This window comes from Microcaecilia unicolor, chromosome 6 (assembly GCF_901765095.1).
Source record: "Microcaecilia unicolor chromosome 6, aMicUni1.1, whole genome shotgun sequence".
In the NCBI taxonomy this organism is placed as follows: Eukaryota; Metazoa; Chordata; class Amphibia; order Gymnophiona; family Siphonopidae; genus Microcaecilia; species Microcaecilia unicolor.
Genome location: NC_044036.1, coordinates 33,863,961 through 33,881,575, shown reverse-complemented (window position 1 = coordinate 33,881,575; position 17,615 = coordinate 33,863,961). Strand labels below are relative to the sequence as shown.

Sequence of the window (17,615 nt, the reverse complement as noted above, 5' to 3'; positions counted from 1 at the left end):
CTTAAAGTCCAGGTAGCGGCTCTGGCTTGCTTCAGGGGCCGCCTGAAGGGTGCTTCCCTGGCTTCGCAGCCAGATGTGGTGCGCTTTCTCAAGGGAGTTAATCACCTGCGCCCTCCTCTGCACTCAGTGGTGCCTGCGTGGAATACCAACCTGGTGCTAAGAGCATTGCAGAAGCCGCCTTTTGAACCCTTGTCAAGGGCATCTCTGAAAGACCTGACGTGGAAAGCAGTCTTTTTGGTGGCTCTCACTTCAGCCAGAAGAGTTTCCGAGCTCCAGGCGCTCTCATGTCGAGAGCCTTTTCTGCAGTTCACTGAGGCAGGAGTGACTATTCGCACAGTGCCTCCCTTTCTGCCCAAGATTGTTTCTCGCTTCCATGTGAATCAGCAGCTCTGTCTCCCTTCCTTTCGTAGGGAGGACTACCCAGAGGAGTACTCTGCTCTTAAATATCTGGATGTGAGGCGAGTCATCATCAGATACTTGGAAGGGACCAATGATTTCCGGAAATCGGATCATCTGCTTGTCCTGTTTGCAGGTCCTTGTAAGGGTCTGCAGGCTGCTAAGCCTACAGTGGCAAGATGGGTCAAGGAAGCCATTGCAGCGGCTTATGTGGCCGCAAGGAAGGTGCCGCCTATCCAGCTGAAGGCTCACTCCACGAGAGTTCAGGCGGCCTCGATGGCAGAGGCCGGATCCGTCTCCTTGGAAGAGATATGCAAGGCGGCAACTTGGGCTTCGGCTCATACATTCTCCAAGCATTACCGTTTGACGGTGGCTGCACGGGCGGAGGCCCGGTTTGGAGCTTCAGTGTTGAGGTCAGGGATTTCAATGTCCCGCCCTGGGTGAGTACTGCTTCGGTACATCCCACCAGTCTATGGATTGATCAGCTTGATGATATGGAAGGTAAAATTATGTATAATCATACCTGATAATTTTCTTTCCATTAATCATAGCTGATCAATCCATAGCCCCTCCCAGATATCTGTACTGTTTTTATTCTGGTTGCATTTCAGGTTCAAGTTTAGTCTTCAGTTACTTCAGAAAGACTTCGTGTTCAAGTTTTTTCACTTGGATTCTTCAAGAGTTGAGACGAGTTTGTGTTACAGTGAGCTGCTGCATTCCTCTCCCCCCCGTTTTACGGGGCTGGATTGAGACATAAATTCTGCCGGCACTCCCTCCCGCTTCGTGCGGCTGTAGGGCAGCTTTGTACCCCTCCCGCTTCGGCGGTGTTAGGGTCAGTCAGCTCCTCCCGCGGTTGCGGTTGCAGGATAAGCCAGATCCCCCCGCATCGGCGGGTGTGGTGTCCCTCCCCCGCTCCGCGGGGATGAGCTGGACGGATTCCCCTCCCCCACTTGTGTGGGGATGAGCTGGGTTAATTCCCCTCCCCCGTTTCGGCGGTGGTGAGCTGGGCAGAGTGTCCCTTCGTGGGTGTAATTCTCTAAGTGCTGAGTCCTGCGGATGGAGCTTTGATATCGACATACTGAGGAGTTTCCGGCAGCACATGACCACATAAAGGGAGGCAAAAGTTTGCTCTCTATCTCCACCTGCTGGTAGATGGACACAACCCACCAGTCTATGGATTGATCAGCTATGATTAATGGAAAGAAAATTATCAGGTATGATTATACATAATTTTACCTTTATACATGTAAATGACACCAATCCTTCAAAAATGACCTATATAGTGCACATGCATATAAAAATGGAATGCATTTATTCTGTTATCCATCCCTGACCTAAACATGCTTTAAGGAATGTTTCTTTGCTATCCAGCTAAAACTACATACACTGTGCAAGGCTGTGTATGTTTTTAGCAGAATGCAAATGGCAGTTTCAGACAGATTATTGTAATTTACCTGAGTAAATCTCTAACCAGATAAATGGGTTCTTTTTTGGAAATGACCTTCCCCTTGTAAATATTTCAATAACGTATGGAGAGTTCCTTTTAATAACAAATCTATTTGCTTCTATATGGACAAATTGCCAGTAATCTATTATTCAAGCGAGCAGAAGCACACTAAATTCAATAACAGTGGCTGAAAAGATGATGGCATCTTGGAAGAGAGAGCTGCCAGAACAGCTCATCAGAAGTGTCACTGTGTAAGTGCCCCAAAGGCAGCTCCAGAGATGTCAATATTGCTATTAAAGGATCTGCCAAAAAGACAGATGCTACGGCTGGAAGACCATCGTCTGTTACTTGGCATCTTATTCCTTTACGTTTATTCAAGGCTTTCTACTCAATGGCCTCCTCAAATCCCAACTATCCAGGTGCTAAGTTATCCAAAATTTTGTTGGCCAGCCCTGTACTTGGAGAGTAAAATGAAAACCCTTTTCTTGGAAACATCCAGTCTTGCTCTTTTTTTAATATGTGTGTATGTTTGTTTCCTAGAGGCAGACCAGAGCTTGCTGTATTCCCTCCATCCCTCATCTTCTCCCTCCCTCACACTTGAAAAACAGCATATGTATAGAAAAATAAAGGCAGATAAAGATTATGGGGCCGATATTCAGACCGTGGGAGTTAGCCCGGCTAACCCTCTGCGGTCAGTGCTAAACCCGGATACTCAATGCTGGGTCATTTCCAGTGACTGGCATTGAATATCCAGTTTATTTTTGGCCGGTTTGAATATAATCGGTTAAGTCGATATTCAGACTTAGCCGGTTATGTTCAAACCGGTCAAAGATATCCCATGTATTCAAGTGGTCAAATATAACCGCTAAAGTGAGGGTGAAAATCAGCAGGTAACCAGTTATATCGGCTGATATAACCGTCTAGCCACTAGCTGGAGAAATTCAGGACCAGATGCACTAAACTTAACGAGTCCACAACGTGGTTTTTAAGCTAGTTCTAGCTGGTTTAGTGTGCAAGTAATAAACCGGGACATGCACAAAAGGGTTCTCCGAGTCATTTTCCTGTCACAGTAACAACTAACGAGAATGGAATGGAAAGCTATTAATGAGCTAATTACTATTATAATGTACATGCAGTGCGATGCTCTACCATTTCCGACCCCATGCACAAAAGCAGTCCCTATCTTTACCATGGAAATTTTAACAAGAGGTCTGGACCTGCCGGTTCTTCATTATTGCACATAGGAGAAGGGGAAAAAGAAGGCAGGGAAGATGGAACACACACACACAAAAAAAATACATCAACTTACACACAGCTTCTTTGCGTCTATGAAAGCCGTGCCATGTTTCTTTTTCAAATGACATTTTACTGGCAAGAAATTGGGGGGGAGGGGGGCAGTACTGAAGTGTAAAGCATAAAAGTAATGGTGACTTACCAAAAATGCAAGTAAGACAAGGGTCCATCAAACAGCGTCTGTGGGAAACAGGGCTTGGTTCCACCCCCAGCTGTTCCTGCTGCTTCCTTCTATTGGCCGGCTGACATCCTAGAAGTCCATCTCCCTAAAGATGGACTCTCATTGGCTGGCTGCTGTCCCAACTCCTCCTCCCTGCAGGGCTTCCCTGATGACATCACTTTAGAGCTGTGAACTGATTGGATTCGAACTTCCAATCAGAACTTCCAGTAGTGAGTGGGTGGGACATCCCAGACTGATGCTGTCCAATTGGTTTAGCCCCTTTCTCTGGAGGGGGACACCAGGAAGTTCGGATCCAATCAGTTCACAGCTCTAAAGTGATGTCATCAGGAAAGCCCTGTAGGGAGGAGAAGTTGGGACAGCAGCCAGCCAATGAGAGTCCATCTTCAGGGAGATGGGCATTCTAGGATGTCAGCCGACCAATAGAAGGATGCAGCAGGAACAGCTCGGGGTGGAACCAAGCCCTGAAGCTGATTCCTCACAGAAGAGCCAAGAGCAGCAGAAAGGTTTCCCCCACTTTTTCCCAGCAGTGGGAGGCAGGGAGCCCCAACACAGGTATGCCCATCCAAAAAAAACAAACCAAAAAACTTTTGTGCTTGCAAAAAACAAAACAGTAAATGTACTGCTTTCATACACGCAGCTTGTCTGCATGTATGAGAGCCATCTATAGCATGCGCAGAGCAGCCATGCATAGCAATTGACTGTTCTGCGCATGCTCAGCTCACCGACTGGCTTCTCCCATATCGCATGGAAATGAGCTGGATCGCAAAAGCAACGAGCAGCTCACTTACATGCGATTCTCTTTGTGAATCCCTCTGTATTTCCGAATTGGTAAATTTTTACCGATTTGGAAATGCAGACGGATTCTTAATGGGACCTTTGTGTATCTGGGTCTCTGTGGTAGATAGGCAGCTGTCCTCCACTGAATATCGCTGGATAGCCGGTTATGAAGCATTTGTTCCTGGCCGTCCCTTTGATCTCTTCTGCACTCCATGTCAAGATACTGATGGCAGTGTATTCTCCATCTGTAATCCAGCTAGCTGAACCGTATTTCTTCTTTCCGTTTATCTGACATGGGGCCCTTTTACTAAAGGACATTCAGCCCTAATGTGTGTTTAGTGTATGGGAAAAGGCTTATTGCAAAAAATGTTGAAAGCATTCTGTGGTAATTTGCCTGTTGCATTATTTATATTTTTAAAAATATTTTTGGGAAGGGTTGTGGCATGGTCGGGAAATGGGCATGAAAGCAGGGCCGGACTAAGACCAACTGAAGCCCTAAGCACAGCCCAACAATGTTGCCCCTGGGCCCATCCATTGCTCAACTGACAAGACATCAAAACTCAATAAGTGCTGAGAAATATCATTATTGTATGAAACAAAATACCAAATATATTTCTAATGATTAGAAAAACACTGAAATTCATATTGGTTAATGGGTATAGCAGACGGCATTGAAAGAGTTAGGGGCATGATTAAGAACAGAAAAACATAAGTGTTGCCATACTGGGACAAACCAAAGGTCCATCAAGCCAAGCATCCTGTTTTCCAACAGTGGCCAATTCAGATTACAAGTACCTGGCAAGATCCCAAAACAGTAGAATACATTTTATGCTGCTTATACTACAAATAAGCAGTGGATTTTCTCCAAGTCCATCTTGGGGAAAATCCACTGCTTTTCTTATGGATTTTTTTCTTTTAGGAAGTTATCCAAACCTTTTTTTTTAACCCCACTAAGCTAACTGCTTTTACCACATTCTCTGGCAATGAATTTCAGAGTTTAATTACATGTTCAGTGAAGAAATATTTTCTCTAATTCGTTTTAAATTTACTAATTTATAGCTTCATTGCGTGCCCCCTAGTACTAATATTTTGGGAAAGAGTAAAAAAGTGATTCACGTCTACCCGTTCCACTCCACTCATCTGTATATATAAAAGGCACCACTAACGTTTTAAATGAAGCCTCCAGCCGGAAGTGTGAAGGGGGAGAGATATCCGGTTTCCCCATGAGTGTCTGCCCCGCCCTCGCTCTCTCTGTAACACAAACAGTGAAGGAAAACACAGCAAAGCACGAAATCAAATCGCTCTCTCTGTAACAGTGAAGGACTCAGAGGGGGAGGGGAGAGAGGGCAGAAGCCCTCACTATCTCTGTAACACAAACAGCACAGCAAGAAACTTAACACTGAAGGATTCAACTCTGAGGGGGGAGGGGACACACAGCACAGGGGAAGGGAGAGAGGGCAGAGGGCAGAGGGCAGGGACACACACACTCCCACATGCACACAGAAGAAAACCTTGCTAGCCCCCGTTTCATTTGCATCAGAAACGGGGCTTTTTTACTAGTTATTTTATAAATCTGTATCAGATCTCCCCTCAACCACCTTTTCTCAAAGCTTTAGAGCCCTAGCTGGTTTAGCCTTTCCTCATAAGGAAGTTGTCCCATCCCCTTTACCACTTTCGTCGCCCTTTTCTGTATGCGTTCCAATTTTTTACAGGCGTGCTGAAAATGGAGCTGCGCGCATCCAAAACACTCGCCTACACTAGCGCAGGCCATTTTTCAGTGTACCGTAGTAAAAGGACCCCATAGTCGGTTGTGCGCTAGGCCAGTGGTCGCCAAACATTTTCATGTAAACAGCCGTAGAGTGAACATGAGAATGCTCTGGGGGGCCACCAAAGGGTTTTAGGCTTACACATGTAATTTTATATACTAATTTTGATTCAACAAGGATACATATATTTTTTAAACTCATTTTATTTTGGCTTATTAACAGTTGCAAAAACCCGTAAGTGAGACTCCTGAGTAACACACTTAAGAGATATCATTAAACGCAACACTTTAGGTGGAATCTCACTAGCAGCTTCAACAAGCACAATATTAACTGCTCTTTGCTGCTGATGGAGGCATGTATGGGATTTGAACCCAGGAAAGCAGGGGACATGCACTGAGGATCTCCGAAGGACAGGAAGGGGTTGAAGAACTCAACATTTTGGTTTGGTTTGGTTTGATTTAGCAGGCTGGAAAGATGACAGCAGATGTCTCTTTACCTGCCCAATTATTTCTAATTCTATCTGATAAGTGGTTAAAAACTATCTACGAAACAACAACAAAGAGAGTCCAAAATCTCCAGCAAAAGGACAATACAACAACAAAAAATAAGCGGAAGCTATCCAGAAGGACCAGACTGAAGCCACAGATATGAGAACCAAAATAATTTATTACGACCCAACACGGTCCGTGTTTCGGCCAAAAAGGCCTTCCTCAGGGGTCTTCAGACTGGCTTATACTGATATTCCTCCAAAAAGAGTGTCATAAAGAGTGTGATCGCTGATGCTATCGGGATGGATTTGCAAATGCTATCTACATAGACAGCGTATTAGCAAGTCTATGTAGATAGCATTTGCAAATCCATCCCGAATTGGCTTACCTGAAGGATGTGGCGCCATCTGGAGGTGAGTAGAGAAAATGTCCCATGAAGCTTGATGTGCCTGAGTGCCCTCCCGTATGCGTCAATGTGACCACACATGGCATGCAGGTACACGTGGCCCAGTGGAGCTTCACGCAGCCTTTTCTCTATCTGCCTCCCAACAGTGCTGCACCCGTCAGGTGACCCAATTCAATTTTTCAGTCTTGGTTATGGGGATACAAAAATGGACTGCTGGGGACACATGCGGCCTATGGGCCGCTTGTTGGAGACCACTGTGTTAGGCACTAACCAGCAATATTCAGTGGAGATATTCGGCTATCTCCCGTTGAATATTAGCAGTTAGGCGCCGATATGCTATTTTGTCGGTCAGTGGCCTTGTCTGGCCGGTTAAATAGCTATGATTGTGAAAAATTACAAGCGTACCTTGGGAGACTGGGCGTCTAAATGGCAAATGATGTTTAACGTGAGCAAGTGCAAAGTGATGCATGTGGGAAAGAGGAACCTGAATTATAGCTATGTCATGCAAGGTTTCATGTTAGGAGTCACGGACCAAGAAAGGGATCTAGGTGTCGTCATTGATGATACGTTGAAATTTTCTGCTCAGTGTGCTGCTGCGGCTAAGAAAGCAAATAGAATGTTAGGTATTATTAGGAAAAGAATGGAAAACAAAAATGAGGATGTTATAATGCCTTTGTATCGCTCCATGGTGCGACCGCACCTTGAATATTGTGTTCAATTGTGGTCGCCGCATCTCAAAAAAGATATAGTGGAATTAGAAAAGGTGCAGAGAAGGGCGACAAAAATGATAAAGGGGATGGGACAACTTCTCTATGAGGAAAGGCTAAAACAGCTAGGGCTCTTCAGCTTGGAGAAAAGGTGGCTGAGGGGAGATATGATAGAGGTCTATAAAATAATGAGTGGAGTTCAACGGGGAGATGTGAAGCATCTGTGTACGCTTTCCAAAAATACTAGGACTAGGGGACATGCAATGAAGCTACAGTGTAGTAAATTTAAAACAAATCGGAGAAAATGTTTCTTCACTCAACGTGTAATTAAACTCTGGAATTCGTTGCCAGAGAATGTGGTAAAGGCAGTTAGCTTTGCAGAGTTTAAAAAAGGTTTGGACGGCTTCCTAAAGGAAAAGTCCATAGACCGTTATTAAATGGACTTGGGGAAAATCCACTATTTATGGAATAAGCAGTATAAAATGTTTTGTACATTTTTGGGATCTTGCCGGGTATCTGTGACCTGGATTGGCCACTGTTGGAAACAGGATGCTGGGCTCAATGGACCTTTGGTCTTTCCCAGTATGGCAATACTTATGTACTTATGAATAACGGGGGCTTGTGCCTCTAAGATAAGAGGGAGTAGCATAACTTCTTTTTTTTTTTTATTAACACATAACCTGAAAATAGAAAGGGACTTAGAGTGCGAGAAAGTCCTGTTTTAAAATGTGCTACTTTCAGGTGTGGTTTGTATCGATTGTTTCTGTCTGTCTCCCTGTGGCCTTATTAGGGGTTCCCATAGCTTCTCAGTCTAATTTCCTCTGTTTCATCATGTACTTTGAGATGTATTTTCAAAGCACTTCGACTTACAAAGTTATGTGAGTAACCTATGGAACTTTGTAAGTCGAAGTGCTTTGAAAATGAGCCCCATCTACTAGGACCTTGGCAAAAGGGATGGGCATGGTTAGATGAGGGAGAATGGAAGAAAAAGAAAAAAAGACTGATTGTTAAGCTGTCACAGTTCTGTGTTTTGCCAACTGCTTTAGAGAGGCTCTGGAATGAGCACTTCCCACTTTTATCCCAGAGTAAATACAGTTTTTCACTTTAGTAATCATCTACCAGATCTCATTAAAGTACACTTTGACCCACTGTACTTTGTCCTTGCTCTCCTTCTAGTTTTCTGTTGCCTGCTTACAAATGGATTTTTTTAAAAATCACCCTTAAAAATATATATGGGAAATGCAGCACCCAGGTAAGCTACACTTTGCTTTATTCTTTTACAGGCAGTATATCAAATTTTTAAATAATCTTTAAACTTAAACTACAGTAGCTAAAGTAATACATTTTACAGAAAAATTTAATTAAACATTCATAGAGTATACAGAAAAACAACTGTTGCCCAGGGGCATTAAGCTGCATTGGGATTCCAAGACGGAGATACTAGATACATGCATAGTGTGTGTGACACATATGTTTGGAAGGGATCATACACAAATATAGAACCCCCCCTCCCCTACATGCATCCTAAAAGCCAGAGCAACAGCAGTGAGTAGCTTCTGGGTTCCCCTACCCAACAGGCAAAGAATGCAAGGAACGGGAGCAGTAGTGCAGAGGATGTGAGGTTCCCCAAGCTCCATGGCCAAAGAATACAGAAATGGGAATGGTAGAATTCAGGAGAGACTCTGGCATGATGGTACTGAGATTATGGTGTTTGCCAGGCCCTGGCCATGAAAATAATGAAAAGCAAACCTGATCATGCAGCAGGAACCTAGTAGGGAAAACATGTATTGTGTGGAGGTGGGAGGGGGTAATGGTTGGGAGGGGGGGTGATTAAGACCAGAGGGAAAACATTTGCTGGGAGAGTGAGTACAGAGTTGTGGGGGGGGGGGGGGGGGAGTTTTTCTGAGGAAGGTATAGGGTGATTGATGTCAAGGAGGGTTGTTGGAGAATAGAGATCGATTGACTAAAGGCAAAGAGAAGTGATTGTTTGGGGGAGGGGTATCTGAGCATAGGTTTAGACACTTGAGACACTGTTAGAAAAATCTCTCTTATTAGCCTTCTAACTCACTCAATGGAATGAACCAACTTTGATGACTTTGCCAAGAAGCTGGGGAAACCTGCATGGTGTAGCCAGGGTTATAACCTGCCTAGGGTTATCATGGTTATTAACTTCCATGGGGTGGTCGTTTATAACCTGTATGAAGCAGTCATGTTTATAGCCTGCATGGAGCGGTCTTGGTTATAACCCTAACATCATGATTGGTACAAAGAGAACAGTGGTGGGACCTGGGTGAAGAGGCTGGGTAAAAAAACAAGGGGAAGGGGAGCTGATGTTGATTTAAGTATGGAAAATTATTTATCTACCCACAATGATAGAAAATGAAAGAGGAGGGCAATGGGTAAGATGGCTGGGTCAACTGGTCTTCATTTGCTGTCATTTACTGACTGCATGGCTGGCATTTGGGGGGGGGGGGAATGACACACAGGGCAGCTTCCCTGGGCCTCACAGCTCCAGGGGACCCCATGGTCTGGGCATTTCTTCCCCTTCTCTCCATCATGATCCATCTCCCTCCCTTCTTCTCATCTTCCTGGTCTTCTTTAAAAATCAGTTTCCCTTCTCAGAGGGGCCCTGTCACGGCAGCCATTCTCACAAGCTGCCTGTGGCTACCCCAAATCTTTCCCTCCACCATGATCTGCAACCCTCTGATGCAACTTCCTGTTTCCACCTGGGCAGGTCACAGCAGAAGGAAAGCTTCGGAGCTGCCGCAGGCAGCTTGTGAGCAAAATGTTCACCACCAACAGCTGAATAGTGACCCCCATGGTTCTTTGTTTGATAGTTAGGATCTATTGTTTTTGCTTTGACTGCAGCTGCTACCCTCTAAAAAGCTGGCCAGTTTTGCCAAAGGTTGGGGCAGCCCTTGCCCACCCCTATCTTGGATGCTGGGGGGGGGGGGGGGGCAGCTCATCCCTCGCCTCAGTCAGCAAATTGCTTTGAGGTGCCCCTAGCTAGTCTAAATCAGCTACTGCGGGCCACAGTTTAAAGAAAGACTGACTGCCACTTGCTGGATGTTGACTGAATTGTATTAGCCTTTTCACAAGGAAACATGCTTTAATATCCTGATTGCTGTTTATAGAGATTGCAAAACTGCAGAATGTTTTAAGATCTGTAAAACTTACAGTACCTTTCTTTGTACATTTTCCAAAGACTTGGGCCTGGACCCCCCTGCCGATGACCCTCTTGACCCCCCCCTCCCACCCCCACTGTCGCCGTGGGCTACCTTTGCTGGCGGGGGACCCCAACCCCCGCCAGCCGAGGTCCTCTTGCTTCCCAGGAAGCGTTGCCAGCAAAGGTAGGGGACGGCGGCGGCGGGAGGGGGGATCGAGAGGGTCGTCGGCAGGGGGGGCAAAGTTGGTGTTGGCGGCGGCGGGGGGGGGGGGCTAAAATGTGCCCCCTCACCTGGGCTCTGGACCCCCCTCCCGCCGAAGTCTGGCTATGCCCCTGGTACACGGCAGTAATTGGGCAGTGATACGTGCTGCCTGGTTACCACCGGGTTAAAACGGGAGCCCTTATCTCCACCTCAATGGGTGACCCCCCCCCCCCCCCCCCGAAATGGCTGCACGGCAAGCTGCAGTAAAATAGGGCCACAGTGCATGTGTAAAACATGCGCCGACGCCAGCACTGGCCCCTTTTTGCCGCAGCTTGGTAAAAGGCGCCCCTTATTTGCATTAATACAACATATTTTAAATCATCCAAGCTACGGTTAGCCTGTTCCCAATGGGCTACTAGCAGCGTTTCATGTTTATATAATCTAATGTTGCTTAAGTGCTCAGCAATACATTGTTTAATTCTCCTGCGGCTCTGGCCAATGTAGTAGAGATCACATGGGCAAATGATAGAATATATAACCTGATCACTATCACAATTTGTAAAAGACTTTAAATAAAAATGTTTTGAAGAATGTGGTATCTCTATATATAAAACGCACCTCCAACATTCTAATGAAGCCTCCATAAGTCCCAACATTCTAAATCTGTGGTGGTGCAGATCAAAGCTTGCCCATGAGTGTTTGCCCTGCCCTCGCCTGTAAGGGAAGGGATGCTACTTTAGCTATCATAAGAGGGGGGGAGAGAGGGGGGCAAAGGGGAAGAGAGGAGTAGGAGGGGGGGGGGAACACACTCACTGTGTCTCACATACGCACTCGCACATAGTCATTCTGAAACACACACACTCACTCACAGATACACAGCCACACAGACACAATCTCTCTCTGACACACAATCGCCCAGTCACTCTCTCTCTCTCTCTCTCTCTCTCACACACAGTCACTCTCACACACACACTCACTCAAACATACATACTACGAGGAAAACCTGGCTAGCGCCCGTTTCATTTGTTTCGGAAACAGGCCTTTTTTACTAGTTGTTACATATGACACTGAAATTCAGTATTGGCAGAATTTACCATGACCACAAGGATTTTGTTTGTCCATGTCACTTAAAAACTGTCCTCGTTTTAACATCTCCCCCATATTGCTACGATGACGATATGCAAACTTAGGAGGCTCACAGAACACAAGGTAGATCCTTAATATTTGAAAGCTTTTTCTATTTATTTGAAAGCTTCTCATATGTAACCTGAGGTTTTTTGTTTTTTTTTACCGTGGAGGGGGAAGGAGTGTCCTAGGGCTTGAGCCACTCTCCCCGCTGCAGGTGCAGATGCTCCAGAGTGACAGACTTGTTTTTAGAGCTGTGGGAGTCCCCACAGCTCAGCCACAAAGCTCAGGCAGAGGCGAGACCTTTCTTAAAGCTGCCTTCTACAAAAACCGCGGCTCCAAAAGCAAGCCTGCTGCTCTGGAGCACCCGCACCAATGTCAGGACTGTAGCTCATACCCCAAAACCTCCCCAGAGGTTAAAAAAAACCTTGGGTTACATATGGGAATGTTTCAAATAAATACAAAGGCTATCAGATAAAAAAAAAACCCACAAGTAAACAGTCATTAAGCTCACTAGGTTGCTATTGTTTTCAATAGCATCTGCGAATGTTTGGGGTCACACAACATGGTGGCTCTACCTACTGGCTTCTTGGAGTGCGCGCTCTTTAGAAACTGTGGGGCCCTTTTACTGAGGCGTGTAGGTGCCTATGTGCATACAACGTGCGTCAAATAATTTATTTTATTTATTTATTAGGATTTATTTACCGCCTTTTTGAAGGAATTCACTCAAGGCGGGGTACAGTAAGAATAGATCAAACATGAGCAATAGGCAATTACAACTATAAAAATATTCAACTAACAGTACAAAGTATGGCATTGTATACTACTTGCAATGTTGACACAATATGTAATAGAACATTATAATTGATAGTAAAGGGTAAGGCAAAGTTGTGACATATAGATGGGTAAGAAAGTAGGAAGAATTAGAAAGTAAGGTGACTGATTTGAAGAAAGTTGCACATGAGGTCAGAGAGATGATTAAATATTATCTCAGCTAGTGTAGGAGTGGATAAACATGTCCCGCTGCAGTATGTGCAGCCCGAGTCAATCCTTGTGTATGTGAGTGAGACTAACAAGTTAGTTACTTCTTCCATTAAAGGCCTGGTTGAAGAGCCAAGCTTTCACCTGCTTCCTGAAGTAGAGATAGTCTTCTTTTAAGCGCAGCCTTTCAGGCAATGCATTCCAGAGTGTGGGGGCTACTCCGGAGAAGGCTTGCTTGCGGATATCACATCATGTAATATCTTTTGGAGAGGGTGTGGTTAATGAAAGTTCTTGGTAGGACCTTAGCATCCTTGGCGGTGTGTGGAGGATCATCCTATTCTTCAGATACTCAGGGGGGGGGGGGGGGGGCATTTTCTTTCAGGGCCTTGAAGATCAGACTTAGAGTTTTAAATTTAGCCCTGTATTGTACTGGTAGCCAATGAAGGTTTTGCAAAAATGGTGTGATGTGGTCACGTCGCTTGCAACCTTCTATGAGTCTTGCTGCTGCATTCTGAATCAACTGGAGCTGGTGCAGGCCCTTTGTAGTCAGACCATTCTATAGTGCATTGCAGTAATCCAGTCTTGATGTTACCATGGCATGCACAACTGGGATAAGATTTACCTTTTTGATGTAAGGAGAGAGGCAGCATAGCTGTCTCAAATAGTAGGAGCAGCTCTTGAAGGTTGCTTGGATTTGGGGAGTCAGAGTAAGTGTTGAATCTAACTGTATTCCAAGGTTCCTGACTTGTGATTTGAGGGGAAGTTCATACTTCCCAAAAGGGATTTTGATGTCAGGTATGTATCCATTTGTGTTAGGGACCCAGAGAAGCTCGGTTTTACTTGATTTCAGGCAAACTTTGTTGTGTTTAGCCCATTCTTGAATTGATGTTAGACAGGTAATCAGTTTATTCAAGGCTGTAGGTGACTCAGGCTCAATGGGTATGAGTAGCTGCACATCATCCGCATAGATGTAGAACTGAGAGTCCATTGACCGAATCAGCTCAGCTAGTGGTTTGAGGTAGATATTGAACAGAATAGATGACAGTATCGATCCTTGTGGTATCCCGCAGGTCAGTGTCCATGACCGAACTATTGTCCGGCTACCACATGCCCTTGGTGGTAATTCTAATTTTTATGTGCGTCTGACACGCACGGCAGAAAATATTTTCTATGTTCTACCATGTGGCACTAACTGGGCGGTAATCGGAAGTGTATGTGCACTGACGATTACCGCCCAGTTAATGCATGAGACCTTATCGCTAAGTGAATGGGTGGCGGTAAGGTCTCGGGTCCAAAATGGACGCGCACCAATTTTTATTTTGCAGCACTTCCATTTTCGGCCAAAAAAAAAGGTGTCTTTTCCAAATGTGCTGAAAAATGGACCTGCGCGCGTCCAATACACGCGACTACACCAGCACAGGCCATTTTTTGGCATACCTTAGGACCATAGGAGCCAACTTTTCAAAATTATTGGGGTGCTAAGCCCAATGGAAATGACCCCTCCCTGAACACATACAAGGAATGTTTCTCAATATTGGGGGTGCTCAAGCACCCACAGCACCCACAGAGTCGGCTCCAATGTTTAGGACAAGGACCCCTGTGTGCATTATTTGCTTCTCCTACCTAGTTAAACCCCTTTGAATATCTACCCCATCATTTTTTTTCCTTCTGAAGATATTACATAACTAATAAAACTCCAGTCTGCAAGGTTTTAAATTGAAGCCTACAAGTGTGATGTTGTAAAGAACAGAAGATTATGCTAAATCTTAGGCAAACAATTATTATAAGAATGATGAGTGGGATCCCAGCTTCTTAAATAGAAGATGGTCCTATACTGTGGACAAATGTGAGGGAAGTCAACTGAAAAATGTTTGAAAAACCAGTGAGATACTGATGAAATGTGCATTACAATACTTCCCACCATTAGGAAACTGAAATGATATTTATTAGCAATATCTTGGATAAGAGGAGACATGAAAGCTGTTGCTATGAAGAACAGATTGAGTACCAGCTTGCTTTGCATAAGAAACATCTGTGGGATGGTGAGTATAGAAAAACAAAGTATAGGAACATTTACAGACTTGGCATTGTAGTATGATACATTGCTATGACTCTGAAATTACACAGAACTATGTCTTTAAATATCAATTACTTGCTTCCATAGACCCATAACAGTTTTTCTTTTCATTTAAAATGTGCAGTTTTTGAAAATGTGAGAGGAATTGCAAATCTTATTTCTTTTTTTGAATAATGTTCATGGTACTTGTGACCTGGATTGGTCAATGTTGGAAACAGGATACTGGGCTAGATGGACCACTGGTCTGACCCAGTATGGCTGTTCTTATGTTCTTATGATAAGCACTAGCATGTGCTTACTGCAACTTAAAAGAGTTTAATGTGGGCTGCACTGAGACATCCCGCAGTAATCCCCCCCCCCCCCCCCCACTTTTACAAAGTCATGCTAGTAGCTGCTCGTGCAGTAATGCCAACACAGCAGGGGCGTAGCAAGACCCCGGCAGGAGGGGGGGCCAGACCCCGAGGTGGGGGGCACTGTTTAGCCAACGACCCCTCCCGCCACTTTGGGCCACAACCGCAACCCCCCCCCCCCCCCCCCCCCCCCCCGCAATCCCCTACCGCCCACCTCCTGCCCCGCCCCCTGCCCCGCCGCCGCATCAGGTACCTTGTTTGCTGGCGGGGGTCCCCAATCCCCACCAGCCGAAGAGTCTTCTTCAGCGCCGGTCGACTCTGGCACCTTTGTTGTGTGATCATCTGTTTCTGACGCCTTACGTCCTGCACTGGGGTACATGCACGGTGCAGGACGTAAGGCATCAGAAACAGATGATCACACAACAAAGGTGCCGGAGTCGACCGGCGCTGAAGAAGACTCTTCGGCTGGCGGGGATTGGGGACCCCCGCCAGCAAACAAGGTACCTGATGCGGCGGCGGGGCGGGGGACGGGCGGCGGCAGGGGGAGGTCAAATGTAGAGGGGGCCAGGGCGTAATTTATGGGAGCCCATGCCCCCGTGGCCCCACATAGCTACGCCCCTGCAACACAGCCCATTCAAAGTGAATTTGCTGTGTCGGCATTGCCATGTGGCAGCCGCTAGTGAGGCTTTGTAAAAGGAGGGTGGGAGGTAAATTTTCAATGTATGCATGCAAATCATGGACTAAAAATAGTTTATTTTTTAGCTCACAGGGGGCATGTCTGGTGGATACAGAGTGTGCATTTCTGCGCTAATCATTTAGCACAGCTACATTACTTTGCGTTAACTGATTAGCGCAGGGTTAATGCGTGAGCCTTTAACGCCTACAAAATAGGTGTTGGGAAGTTCTCATGCATTAATTTTTTTAATGGCCGTGTGCTAATGGTAATATTAGCGCATGGCCATTAATCTGGAAAATGGAAAATCGGCCATTTTCTAGCTGAGCTAAAAATAGCCTTGGGGAGCGCTAAGGCCATTTTTTTTACACAGCTTAATAAAAGGAGCCCCATGTGAGGTAATAAGGCGTTTTCATCAAAGTGGTTACATTTTGTCAGGGTGATGTGTGTTCAGCAGACATTAGTGACATTGTGGTAGTGTGTCTTTTGTATGTGTGTGTTCAGCAGACATTCTGATAAATGAGAAAACCACAAGAACTGCATTGATCATAGAGGTGTCAGTCCCAAGCAATTACTCTGTGAATCATATGGAATGAGCGAAGTCCCTCATGTGTCAAGAAATGCAGTCCGAGAACAAGAATATGTGACAGAAAGATACAGAAATCTTTCCCATTGTATTGGATGTTTCAGTCTTGATTAAAAAGAATTTCCAAGCACACCTGGACAGGTTGCCTATATATGTCACACCTTATGAACACTTTTACCACATTCTCTGGCAACAAATTCCAGAGATTAATTGCTCGTTGAGTGAAGAAATATTTTCTCTGATTCATTTTAAATTTACTACTTTGTAGCTTCTTTGCCTGCCCCTTATCCTAGTATTTTTGGAAAGAGTAAATAAGTGATTCCACTCCACTCAGTTCCACTCAACTCAGTACTTTATAAACCTCAATCATATCTCCCCTCAGCCATCTCTTCTCCAAGCTGAAGAGCCCTAGACACTTTAGCCTTTCTTTGTTGGAAAGTCGTCCCTTCCTCTTCATCAATTTTGTCGCCCTTCTCTGTACCTTGTCTAATTCCAATATATATATTTTTGAGATGCGGTGACCAGAATTGCACACAGTATTCGAGGTGCGGTCGCACCATGGAGCAATACAAAGGCATTATAACAATCTCAGTTTTGTTTTCCGTTCCTAATAATTCCTAATATTCTATTTGCTTTCTTAGCCACCACTGCACATTGAGCAGAGGGTTTCAACGTATCATCAACAATGACACCTAGATCCTTTTCCTGGGCGGTGACTCCTAATGTGGAACCTTGCATCACGTAAATATGGTTTGGGTTCCCCTTTCCTACAAGCATCACTTTGCACTTGCTCACATTAAAAGTCATCTGCCGTTTGGATGCCCAATCTCCCAGTCTCATAAAATCCTCTTGCAACCTCTTACGATTTAACAATGTTGAATAACTTTGTGTCTGTCATGGTCCAAGGCTCTAAGCAAACTGTCACGGACTCAGGAACAATGTGAGCCTTTGGGCTGCTGTCGATGAACGGCAGCAGCAGGCAAAACCCTCCAAC

General features: G+C 45.2%; 1 protein-coding gene across 9 annotated transcripts in view; it reads left to right on the top strand.

The window, feature by feature from the left end:
- The window catches only part of LOC115472873 (disabled homolog 1-like), a 610,553-nt gene that overhangs the window by 272,999 nt on the left and 319,939 nt on the right, over positions 1–17,615 (top strand). For 7 of the 9 annotated variants that reach the window (XM_030207355.1, XM_030207360.1, XM_030207358.1 and 4 more), the window contains exons 1-2: positions 8,676–8,713; positions 14,863–14,977. The exons of 1 other annotated variant lie outside the window; for it this stretch is intronic. The gene's annotated coding sequence lies outside the window, so the exon portion shown is untranslated. Of the gene's footprint in view, positions 1–8,648; positions 8,714–14,862; positions 14,978–17,615 lie in introns of those variants that run through there. One more of the 9 variants, XM_030207353.1, reaches the window with a different exon arrangement.